The sequence below is a fragment of the Pinus tabuliformis genome, chromosome J (assembly GCF_031772625.1).
Source record: "Pinus tabuliformis cultivar Carrire ecotype Pingquan chromosome J, CPIR1, whole genome shotgun sequence".
NCBI lineage: Eukaryota > Viridiplantae > Streptophyta > Pinopsida > Pinales > Pinaceae > Pinus > Pinus tabuliformis.
Window position 1 is genome coordinate 768,873,441 of NC_142295.1, and position 13,714 is coordinate 768,887,154.

At 42.1% G+C, this 13,714-nt stretch overlaps 1 pseudogene; it reads left to right on the forward strand.

The window, feature by feature from the left end:
- Nucleotides 1-9,067: 9,067 nt before the first annotated feature.
- On the forward strand, nucleotides 9,068-10,837 carry LOC149228991 (auxin response factor 2B pseudogene; annotated as a pseudogene).
- The last annotated feature ends 2,877 nt before the right edge of the window (nucleotides 10,838-13,714 follow it).

Here is a 13,714-nt window from a genome sequence, read left to right on the forward strand (position 1 = left end):
ATGCATGGAGATGTTGCAGTAGCGCAGATGTCAGAGAGGGAGCACTTGTCAGCAGCAGGTAGAGCTTCAGCATCAGAGTATGTTCCTAGCCCAACAGAGTGATCAGTTGGGAGTGTTTTTGTTCCAAGTGTTTTTGGAGCAAGTGGATCGGGCAGATGTGTTGCATGCAGAACATTCCAGAGTTACAGGATCGGGTTTGAGAGGAAGCCTTTCTTGTTGAGATGGAGTGTTGAAAAGTGTGCAACAAGAAATGCTTGTTGAGAATGCAACAAGATGATGGAGCTTAGTGGAAAGGAGTCACCTTCACTAAGTGGGCCCACAGGCAAATTATGGCGCAAGTTCTATTTTTTGGATCACAACAGGGATGATCACAGCAGGAGTGACCACAACAAGGATGATCACAATAGGAGTGATCACAGCAGGAGTGATCAAAGTCTATTTTTAGACTGGCTGTAAAAAATAGAAAAGTCAAATATTATTGTCTCATAATAATATTTGGACTATAAACTTTATCTTATCCTCTTGGAGCACTTCAGTTTCAGCTACAGATGTGGCATATGTAGTTTTCAGAAGGAAATACGTTTTCTTATGTGTTAGTTGAGCTATTGCATGTATGACATCAGTTAGAACTCATGTGGTTGAGTTCTGTGGAGTTGGATGAGCAGTTAATGGAGTTGTGTTCAATTTGACTTAGTTGAACTAGTTGTATTTAGTCTAACTGATCAATAGACTAAGTGATGAGTTGTGTGACTTAGTTATTAATTAATTCACTAATTATTAACTCATAATGCAACTGAAGAATACATCAGTTAACTCAGTGCATGTACAATTCAGTGGAGACAGGTGTTAGAGGTTGAGATTGCTATCAGTTGTGCATGAGATTTTGCACATGCATGGATTGAGTAATGCCAATGAAGACTGCGTAGTGTTGGGGCCAATACCAAGAAATATAGCTTGTGCTCACGTGATTCCCAGTGTGGGTGATTCTCTTGAAGTAAAAACGAGTTTGGTTCAACCATTCTCATTCATTCTCTTGCAGGATTGTGCAGTGGAGGCAGGCAAAGTAGCGGGGGAGATTTGGAGATCAGATCTGAGTTGTATTGTGTGTAACAGGTGGAGATAGTACTGAGTACTTGTGAGGAGTATTGTACTATGTTTGTTACATGTTCTCAATCAATATAATATACAGATAGTTGGGGTTTTTAGTGAGATGCTTTCCCCGGGAAAATATTGTGTTGATATGTGTGATTGATGCTTCCATGTGCGCATGTTATTGTTTTTGCTTCTGCAAATTGATGATAAACGTAGAGGAGGTTATGTATTATGCATGTATTCCGCAATAGTGTATAATCAGGATAATCTCTGTTGAATATGTGTTTATTATTCAAAATTTCTACAAACTCGACCCTCTGTCTCCTCTGCTTGGCTTTACTGCTCTCTGTGCTCAGTCCTCCTCTCAGGGTTCACTGTTCACTGTCTCTCTTGGTCGCTTGGACTCTTCGTTCTCTCTCTTCGAATCCATGTTCACTGTCTCTATTCATTCGACCTCCATGCCTGTTCAGTTCCTCTCCCGCTTACGTCGATTCGCCTGTCGCCTGCGTGCTGGGAGTTCCCTGTTCGACGTCAACATGAACGCTCGGGAAGTAGCCACGTGTCTCCATCAGAACAGCGCCAGCTTGTTCGTCGATTCATTTCTTTCTCCACTGTGGCGATCAACGGATTCCAAATCCCCTTAAATTGCGGCTTAATCCCCTGTCGATTCCGCTTCTGTCTATCGGGCGCAATCTCAGCCGTCCGATCTGGGCTCCTCCAGATCCAACGTCATTCGCACGTCGAGCACGGTTGACTTGCTCGACCGATAACGCGCGATCACGGCGGTTTTTCTCTCACCTCCGCTGCCACGCGTTGATCGCTGAGTGTGATCACTCCGCTTTCTCCAAAACCACTTACTGTTCAAGGGCGCCCCGATCAATACCGCCGGTTTCCAGGGCACGGGTCCCGCCTTTGTACTTTAGCACCTTTACCTTTTTCTGCCCGTGGTCCTCTGGTTCCCCCACGCGACCGAGTGCTTAAGGCTCCTCCTTTTTGGCCCTGTTTGCCTAGCGATGCGCGTTAGCGCTTACGCGCATCAAAAATCAGCTCCTTTTCCTGATTCGGGTCTCCTAGGGGCTATTTTGATCTCTGGCGTAGTCTCCATGGGCCTCGGTTAGCGCACTTTGACCGAGGTCCTCGTTGTTTCGCGCTGGCTGCCATGGCCACTGGTTCAGGGTGTTTTCGATTGCTGTTTTGGATTCTTCAAGGATTTGTTTTGTCCTGATATAGTCATGGTTCGATGACAGTCGTTTATGGATCTGATTTGGATCATCTCCTTGATCCTAAAAGGTCCTACAAACCGAGGTGACAACTTCGTCCCTTTCCCAAACCAAATGGTGCTTTTGTTGGGTCGGATACGAATAAAAACTTGGTCCCCTACTTCATAATTGTGATCGATCCTATGTGAATCAACATAACACTTTTGTCTATCTTGTGCTTCCTTTAACCTTTGTCGAATTTGTCTTACCTGTTCCTCCATTTCTTGAACTAATTATGGCCCAACTATTACTTGGTCCTCCAAATTTTCCCAACTCAATGGCATCCTACATGGCCTTCCATATAGAGCTTGATAAGGAGGCATCCCGATTGAACCGTGGTAACTGTTATTATAGGCAAAATCTACCAATGGTAAGTACCTTTGCCACTAAGTTTAATTATCCATTACATACATTCGAAGCATGTCTTCCATAACCTGATTTACTCTTTCGGTCCACCCATCTATTTCTGGATGATATGAAGTGCTCAGGTTCAACTGAGTCCCTAGTGATGACTGCAAACTTGTCCAAAACCAGATGTAAATTGAGAGTCTCTATCATAAATGATCTTTGTGGGTAACCCATGTAGTTGAATAACTTCACTTATAAAGACTCGTGCCACATTAGTAACATCATAAGTGTCTCTTACTAGAATGAAATAGGCACTTTTGGTCAATTTATCAACTATAACCAATATAGCATTGTGCCTCTAGGACGTGAGTGGCAAACCCACAACAAAATCCATATAAATTACCTCCCATTTAGACATAGGGATGTCATGTGTTTGTAGGAGTCTTATTGGATGGAGATGATCAACCTTCACTCGTTGACATTCAAGACATTTGGCGACAAACTAGACTATGTCGTGCTTCATGCCTCCCAAAAAGAAGACTTTCTTCATGACCACGTACATCTTCTTCACTCTAGGATGTGCACAATAGAGTGCTCTATGTGACTCTTCGAGGATGGTCCTTCTTATACCCCCTTCCCTAGGTATGTACATTCTCCCTTGAAGTCTCAATAGTCCATCTGGTTCAAGGACATATCCCTCAAACTTTGGTTCTATCTGCTTCCCACTCTAGAGTGCTGAGATAACCTTTAGATACCAACTATCTTAAAATAGTTTCTCCAACACACGTTCCCTCAAATTAACCTTTAAGGGTACTAGGGAGAAGGTTCGTGGTCTCCTGTTTAGTGCATCAGCCACCACATTCTCCTTTCCCTTGATGTATGAGATCTCAAAATCATACTCACTCATGAATTCGCTCCACCACCTTTGTCTAGCATTCAAATCCTTTTAAGTGAAGAGATGCTTCAGGCTTTGATGATCTGTTCTTAACTCAAATCTTCTCCCAACGAGGTAGTGTCTCCACAGTTTCAAAGCTAACATCACTATTGCTAATTCTAAGTCATGGGTAGCATACAACTCTTCATGTTTCTTCAATTTTCTAGATGCGTAAGCTATTACTCCACCTTCTTGCATCAATACTGCACCCAATCCTTGCTTTGAAGCATCGATGCAGATAGTGAAGTCTTTTTCCATGTCCGGTACTCGAAGGATCAATGCACTAGTTAGTAACCTCTTTAGTTCTATGAATGCAGTGTCACATTCATATGCCCATTCATACCTGACCCCCTTTCGTTGTAATGTGGTGATGGGTTTTGCAATCCTCGAAAACCCTTCCACAAACCTGCGATAATACCCTGCTAGCCCCATAAAACTATGCACCTCATGAGCATTTTTCGGTATTGGCCAATCCATTATGGCCTTCACCTTTTCCGGGTCAACTGAAATCCCTTCTCCTGAAATGATGTGCCCAAGGTAATGAACTTTCTTCTGAAAGAAGGAACATTTTGACAATTTTCCATACAATTGATTTTCCCTTAAGCAAGTCAATACAACCCTTAGGTGCTTTTCATGCTCCTTTTCATTCTTGGAATACACAAGAATGTCGTCCAGAAAGACTTGCACAAATTGGTCCAAATACTTCCTAAACACACCATTCATGAGGCTCATGAATACTGCTGGTTCATTGGTCAAACCAAATGGAATAACTACGAACTTGTAGTGCCCAAACTGAGTTCGAAATGCAGTTTTTGAGATGTCCTCTTCCTTAATCCTCAATTGGTGGTATCTAGATCGTAGATTGATCTTTGAGAAAACTGCTGCTCCCTTAATTTGATCAAATAGGTCATCTATTTGAGGTATTGAGTACCTATTCTTTATTGTGCTCTATTCAAGTCCCTATAATCTATGCATAGTCGTAAGGAACCATCCTTCTTCTTGACAAAAATCACTGGTGCACCCCAAGGTGAAATACTAGGTCTGATAAATCCCAAGTCTAAGAGCTCTTTTAACTGCATCTGCAACTCACAAAGTTCTGGAGTTGTCATCCTATAGGGTGTCTTAGATATTGGTTCTGCACCAGGTTTTAGGTCGATTGTGAAATTAATCTCCCTTACAGGAGGTAATCCAAGCAATTCCTTAGGAAAAACATCCTTGAATTTTGAAAAAATTGGGTGTTGATCTAGGGAGAGTCCTTTCGGTCACTTACAACCTCGACCACATATAGCTTGCAACCTTTTCGAAGACAACATTTTACCTTCATCATGGATATGAATCGTAGCGACACTCCTCTCTTGATTCCAAAAATCTCAATTGGCCTACCTTCATCATCTAAACAAATTACTTTCTTCTTGAAACAATCTACCAAAGCTCGATGAGCTTCTAGCCAGTCCATTCCAATAATTACATCATACGTCCCCAATGTTGTGACGTATGCCTTCAACTTAGTCATACACACCCCGAGGTTTACCTGACATTGGTCAACACTAGGTCCTACTACTTGTTTTATTCCAGAAGCCATCTCAACTTACTTAAATTCATTGTGCTCATAGGCTGCCAACCCACATTTTTCTAATGCAACTGGTGAAATGAAACTATTTGTAGCACCCGAATCAAACAAAATTTTAACTTTTAGTTTGTTTATCATACCTGAGGTTTCTACCATGGCAGACTGGTGTTCAACTTGCTAGTTATCAACTACTGCATAGATTCGATGGTGGCTACCTTCCCCCTCATTGGTGCTTTTCCTTCTCTACAGTTGTTACAGTTTATAACTCAAGGCAGTCATGCTAGTAATGAGGTCTCCTGCATCTCGAACAAGTGATGCGCGGTAGACCTTGAACCAAAAGTTGTGAAGTTCTTTGGAAAAAGTTCCTTCCCTTGGGACCCCTGCCCCACTTGTTGCTCCTCGCGTATGACCTTGATTTGCACGCGCCCTTGAAGCTGCGGGTGAAGTTGCACTAGTAACCATTGAAATCCCCACTGTCGGTGCTCTGGGTACAACCCTGTTTCCATATGGTGGTGGCCTCAAACTTCCTCCCCTAGGGAAGGTACAAGGGGCCTTCCCCATAAAGCTTGGTTGGCATGGAAAAATGGTTTTGTTTCCACCCTTTAAGTCTAAGTGTTCTTCAACATAACAAGCCTGTTCCACAGCTTCTGCAATTAAGGATGGTTTCCACATCCGCACCATTGCCCTAATATTAGGGTTCAATCCATAAATAAAACGGTCTGCTTGGCGCTTGTTAGTATCCATGTAGGAGACATACTTGACCAATTCCATGAATCTAATTTCATATTATTCTACCGTACGATTTCCCTATACAAAGGCATGGAAGGCTCCTACCTTTTGTTCTTCATAATATGTTGGTAGGTACTTTTTCCTGAATCTCTCCTCAAATAACTCCCAAGTAACTGAGTCCGGAGTGAGATGTAGTTGACGCTCTAAGTTATCCCACCAATTCATAACACTATCTCTGAGTTGGAATATTGCTATTTTAGCTTTTGAATTGGAATTATAATCCCTTAGTGAAAAGCACCTTCTCATTCCTTCTAACCAGGCTTCTGCACATTCACTGGCACGACCTCCAGCAAACTCTGGGAGCTTAATCTTTTGGAGCTCCCTAGTAATGTCCTCAATTGGAGGTCCTCTATTGGAGTCTCTTGATCCCTCGAGATTTCCTAACCCTGAGGGAGGGTGCTCCACTTCCACTTCATTTGTTTGGCGCCCTTTTAAGGTCTCATTAATTTCTTCTAGGGAACGCAAGATGAGAGTCAACTCTAGTGAAGGTAATGGGTCATTTGTAGGAGGTCCTTGTGATGACCCTCCTTGACCTTGATTTCTTCACGTCCTCACCATTTTGAATTGTTCAAATATCTGTATGATACATAAGACTTATTAGCACAACTTAGGGCCTTGTCAATTCTTACTCGGCTCACACATGTTTTGCATAATGATAGATGCAAGTTTTCCTTTTGTTATACTTGTAAACGACTATTTCTAATATTGAGATGATAATCGTGGGTCTACTAAATCCTCTCCCATTGCTATCTAAGCAAGTGCTACCACGCACTACTAGTCACCCTCAAATATCTTTAGATATCCCTAAACAACCATCCTAAATCCATCTTATATATTTTGAGCATTCACATAAACATTAGCTTACCATTTTAATCACATTATTATACTAGGTGTCCTCTAGAAATTCCATCAACAATGTTAGATTAGTTTTCAAAGTGGATGCCTAGCTGTCTCAATCGACTCCATATTGACACTATTGTTAGATGTATACTATCCAATTGATGTATATAGAATGGCTAGTGCTACATGCTTTAAGATAATAATATTGTATATTGTATGTGATTCTAACATACAAATCTATTGTTGTTCACATTTGACAACTTTAATGTATTAAAATCTACTAAGAGAAAAGAGAAATATGTTTTGTGCAATGCAATGGACTCCATATTATATGAGTATATTTTAGAGTATGAATGAGACCAATTACCAAATTCCTCTTAAAACATTCACATCCCAAAATCAAACTCCATTACCATGTTAATGCTATTTCATTATGTACTGTTTATCCTCAACTCTTACTAATTGCAACTCAGAAAATGTATAGTTTATAATGAACCTAACGCTTGGAGGAAGCCATGGGCGTCTTTTACGAATGAGGACTCCTATTGGATCCAAATGCGTATGACAAGGTTCTAAAGAGATGCATTTTATTGAATAATTTGTCAAGCAATGATGTGTACATACTCTAATAAATTTTTTTGTATTCAAATCTGTAACCGAAAACACACATTCTTAACTATTACGCCTAGAAAAACTAAAATCAAAATAATTTTGAGTTTAAATATTATAGATTATAAATTATAAAAACTTAGACATATATTTTTATGAATTATATATTAATATAAATGAAAGCCCTTATCCCAAAATAAAAAAATAAAATTCTAACACCAATTTAACACATCCCTCACATTGTAATGGTTATATGGATGATATCCCTTGTCCCACATTTAAGGGGTCTCGCATAGATTTAGCATATCTCACACTTTGTATAATAATTATGCCTTTCCTCTATTAAAATCACAATTTCTATTTCTTTCAACCGTATATGTTCGAACTTTGAACTTGAATTGACCTGACATGGACAAATTGTTCTCTAATAGTTCTGAATATAGGCATATAACCAAAGCTATTGAAGGGGAAACCTTACCGCCCTCTATATATAGTAGTTCTCAGTTTAAGAGTATACCTAAGTTTGACAAGGACAGAAGCCCCCAGCTTTTGACAGTATTGAGAAGATGTGTAAAATTTTAATGGCAGAATGCTTGAGAATTGGATAGAGCAACTAGCCCCCACTTATTACTGCCTCGTGGTGAAACAGGTTGGGCTAACACATTGGCAGAGGTTCTGGAGATTTACGAGTGGCTTAAGCTTCGTATTGGTATACACCAAATGCAAGGATGCTCACTGCCATGCTAGCTGTGTTGGGGAGGGCTAATCATGCTACCCCTACTGAAGAAATCTTTCAGAGAGCCAAGTCTACGAAAGGAAATTTTGTTCGTGTGTACAATGCAATGATGGGAGTCTATGCTAGACATGGTCGTAGAGAAAAAGTGGAGGAATTGCTTCAGTTGTTGCTGTCTAGGGGTTGCAAACCGGACCTTGTGACTTTTAATATTTTTATTAACTCCCGCACCAAGGCCTGTCATATGGAGAATGACTCTTGGATTAGACTACTTGGTGCGTAAGGCTGGATTGAGGCCTGATGCTATTACTTACAATACATCGATCACTGCCTGTGCGACGAGTAGCAATTTAGTTGAGGCAGCAAATGTTTTTAGGGATATGGAGCGATTTGGTTGTGAGCCAGATCTTTGTACTTATAATGTCATGATTCCAGTTTACAGGCGATTTGGAATGGATGAAGAGGCGGAAAAGCTATTTTGTACATTGCACACCAGAGGATTTTACCAGATGTTGTTACCTATAATGCTCTACTGTACTCATTTGCAAAGAATGGGAAGGTGGAAAAAGCTGATAAAGTTCATAGAAAAATGACCTCTGTTGGATTTAAAATAGATGAAATCACCTACAATACTATGATTCACATTTATGGAAAGCAAGGAATGCATGAGGAGGCATTCCTGTTGCACAAGGAAATGAAGGAATCAGGGTGTCGTTTAGATGCAGTGACATTTACAATTTTGATTGATTTTCTTGGGAAAGCTGGCTTGATAGCAAAAGTAGCTAAAGGTTTTTTTTTTTTTTTTTTTTTTTTTTTTTTTTTTTTTACATGGGTTTGGTGGAAACCAGGTATTCCAACATTGTGTTTGAGCTTTAGCATAATATCACGATATCATGGCTTATGCAGACACCTTCAGGAATTTCTTTGGCAGGTTGCCTCATAATAGTTCTTCGGGTAACTATTCTACATTAGCCAATGAGGTTCCCGGAGCTCCTCAGTCTCTTATGCCTTCACAAAGTACAAATTCAACTGATAATTCTTTCTCTCGAGGGATTGGGACTGATGCTAGTGAATCTCTTTTGTATGAAGGGCTATGGCATGCATGTGATGGTCCACTTATTACTATGCCTCATGTAGGGGAGAGAGCTTTTTACTTTCCTCAAGACCATATAGAGCAGGTTGAAGCATCAACAAACCAAGGGGTTGATCAACATATGCCATTGTATAATCTACCTTCTAAGATTCTTCATTGCGTGATCAATGTTAAATTTCGGGCAGAACCTGAGACAGATGAAGTATTTGCGCAGATCACTTTATTTCCAGAGGGAGATGTACGTCCTTATTTGAGTTTCTGGAATGTTATCCTACTAATGTGCAGGATTTATTGATGAGAAGTGTAGATGTTCTGACCTTTGGTTCAATATTGCAGCAAAATGAGTCATCTCATGACTCGGGGGCAGACCCTCTTCAGCCTCGACATGAGTCAGCAACCTCCTTCACAAGAGTTGGTAGCCAGAGATTTGCATGGAATGGAATGGCGATTCCTCCATAAATTTAGAGGCCAACCACGAAGGCATTTACTAACCACTGGGTGGAGTGTTTTTGTTAGCTCAAAGAGGCTGGTAGCAAGAGATGCTTTCATATTCTTGAGGGGTGAAAGTGGAGAACTGCGTGTTGGATTTGGGCGTGCTATGCATCAGCAGACTAACATGCCATCATTGGTTTTATCTAGCCACAACATGCATCTTGGTGTCATCGCAACTGCATCACATGCTGTTTCAACTCAGACTATTTTTACCAATTATTACAAACCTAGGTATGCTGTCTGAAAATTAGATGTGATTCTATTTTATTACTGCAATTGTCATCCTTGGGAACTTTCTAACAAGGGTGTGTGGAGTATTAATCTATTTAAATTCCATTCATAGTTCAAAGGTATAATTATTCTGGAGATTTTTTAAATAATTTAGTGAAAATTGATCTGGAAAATGTTTCATGTTGTCATGAGATAATAAGAGGATAGATGTGCCATGCTTTTAAGAGCTGATGAGTTCATATTACCAAATACTGAACCTAATGGGTATTTTCTCTTATCATAAATAATATATGGTTCTAGTCCTTGCTTTTGTTGAGTTTGATGTGCTTAATATGAGCATCTTGCAGACTTAACGAGAAGATATTGTTTATGACTATATTTTGTTGCCATATTTTTTATTTGGCTTGTCTGCAAGATAGTAATGGTTCTCTGTTGCAGGACAAGTCCATCAGAGTTTATCATTCCTTATGATAAATACATGGAGGTAGTGAATAGTAGTCTCTCTATTGGCATGAGGTTCAAGATGCGTTTTGAAGGAGAAGAGTCTCCTGAGCGGAGGTTTACTGGTACAATTATTGGCATGGGTGAGGTTGATAATGTGAGATGGCCAGATTCAAAGTGGAGATCACTTAAGGTCCAGTGGGATGAAACATCAGTGGTCCCTCAACCAGAGAGGGTTTCACCATGGGAAATTGAGACGTTTGTAGCTTCATCTGCAGCACTTAATCCTTTGCCAACACCAAGGACTAAGAAGCCTCGACCCAATTTGGTGTCCTCATCTCAGGAATTAATGATACATGGATCGGTAGACTACAGCAATGGGGCTGAGGTTGGCCACAAATTTTAGTATGCTGAAGCAAGTGCATAGGGCCTATAAAATCCCAAAGAGTTGAAACCTGGCTTTGATACCACGTGTGAGGCTCCATCCTAGGGTCCTCTAACAAAACTAAATTTCTCTAATTTAAATACAATAAAATGGGAAATAACTTATTTTTAACCATGTAAAGATGCAGTCGGACCCTATAAGGGAAGCATATTATTACAAAGTATGAAGATAAGAATAAACACGACGCGAGGAGATAGCGAGGATGGCGACGACAGTGTTGGCGCGACCACGACCTGACACGAGGTAGGCCCTCCATAGTACACTTGGGTCCAGGCCATAGTTTTGGTCTGTTTCCCCTACAGCTCCTAGTCCATAACCGGCCGGCGACCCCCGTTCCTTCTCTTCCTGCTTACCTCTCGAAACGGTGATTGAACTATTGTTTTCGGTTTCGCGCTGTAGAGTTTGGTCTCTGCCTGTGTCGGTTACTCTAGATTACGATGACAGCTAGCATAACTCCCAGGGCATCAATGGAGAATGACCTTATAGATTATTCGAAGGACCTCCTCGAGGGCATCTCCATTTTCGGCATGTATACCAGTTCCAAGGCATATTTTCGGTTCAACAGGGAACTCATCGAGGTTACCGCTCCACTTTCGTCACTCACGGGACAACCCAACGCCGTTATTGACCTCTGAGAAATACCTGTTACTTGGCCGACATCTGCTGCACTCCCCCTGACGCTGATCCTCCATCATTTTGGCTCAAGAATAGTTGGCTCTGAACAAGCGGCTGGATCATCCGGCATATCCTCCCTCCATCCTTCGACGACCTCTCATTTCCTATATCAGTCCCTGCACAGAGAAGCTCTGCCCTATTCTACTCACACTACCCCGCCCTTGGAGTCTGCACAACCCTCTGGTAGCTATACAAACATCCCTCCCCTCCCGGACACTTCCCTGCTGACCCTGCTTTGTTATCTCCAAATCCTAACCCTAACCCTACCTCTCCCAAACCTAATCTTGAAGAAACCCTTGAGGGGTAGAGGAAGTAGAGCCTGCTCTCGAGAAGAAGTAGAGGTGTGTCAAGCCTAGGACACAAGAAGTATTCATCGATTGGGAAGAAGACTTTCAGTGGCAAGACACCATGGATATGGCGGTGACGGTCCTAGTTGGCAGGGTCAGGGGCAGGAACTACACCATGGCGAGACTTAAGCAGTGGGTTGCAGAAATTTGGGGCCATCACCTGGTTGATCTGCCTATTGTTCAAACATTTGTCTGTGGCTGGTTCGCCCTGTGTTTCACGCGAGCATAACACACCAACTGGGTCTTATCCTCCTTCTGGCACATCGAACAGGCCCCGGTTATGTTAAGGAGATGGAGTCCGCTATTTGATCCGGACAGAGAACAACTTGGGGTGGGGCCAATATGGGTTCGTCTCCCTGGTCTGCCTCTCCATTTCTAGACCGAGGATATCTTCAGAAGAATTGGAAATTCTCTGGGTACATACCTAGACTACGACAGATCCTATCTCTCTACGGGGGTCATGGCCTATGCAAGACTACTGGTTCACCTGGACATTAGAGGAGGTTTACAAGAAAAAGTCACTCTTTGTTGGAGGAACTATAACCGGATCCAGATTCTGGACTATGAGGGGGTCCCCTTTCGTTGCAGGCACTGCCACAAGGTTGGACACCTCTATAAGGACTGCCCTCTCCTCGTGAAATCAAAGATGGGCAACAAAGGGAAGACCTCATCAGCGGGGGGAGCTCAGACACAGGCAGAACACTTGGATGGGGTTGATAAGATGGACACTAGTGTAGATGGATCTAGTCTTGCCTCGATGACACCGAAGAAGCACGAGAAAACACCTCTTCGGCCACCTTCACCTCCTCTGACCAGGTCTAAGGCGGCCACTGGAGTCGTGCTATCTTCAGGTATGTCCAATCCTATCCCTTGCTCTATATCCATCAATTATTCATTTTCACATAAGGAGAACTTTAAGGAATCTGGGCAGGTCTAGGATAAGCCTCATCCATGTCTAAGCCACCCAGTCTTCCCCCTCAATTCTCATGTACCTGTTCCCTCTCAGATTGCCTCCACAACCTTAATGGAGATATCAAAGGAATTAATCCCTGGACTTGACACCGCTCCCCACCGATATCATCTCCGATCACATACTCGATCACCAATGCCAGATGCTATTGGCATTGGACTTGTCCCCTCATCTTCCACTTTGAAGCTCCCCCGAGGTAGACCTTCCTCCCTGTCGAGAGCTAAACAGAAGGCAGGTATTGAGGTGGCCTCTGGAAAACAACTTACACTCGATAGAGTCCTTAGAGCATAGATCCCTCTTCAGGAGTCTCCCCCATGAAGGTTCTCTCCTTCAATTGCAGAGGGATTGCTAGTCCCGAGAAAAAACTAGCACTGAGGAGGCTTCTCCAGAAGGAGCCAATTGATCTGGTCTTCCTATAGGAAAAATTGGGTGTGGCGGTTATCATTTCCCCTCTAATAGAATCTATGCTCCTAAGATGGAATTTCCAAGCCATTGATGTAAATGGTTGCTCGGGGGGCATTGCCCTGGGATATAACCCTTGCATAGTTAATCTAATGGGCACTTGGGGGGGTATAGGGTTCATAGGGGTGGACATATACTCTATAGAGCTGGGAACTGAGATTAGAATGATAAACATATATGGGCCCTGCCATCATAGAGAGAACTTCTGGGAAAGGATTTTGGCAGCCAACATATTTCAATCTGATAATATCATTCTAGGAGGAGACCTAAATTTCTCCCTAGGCTACTCGGAGTCTTGGGGTCACCATGCTCAAGCCGACCCCTTAGTGGGTTTCTTTGAGCAGCTCCTTGATTTACACAATCTCATTGATATCCCATTTGCCA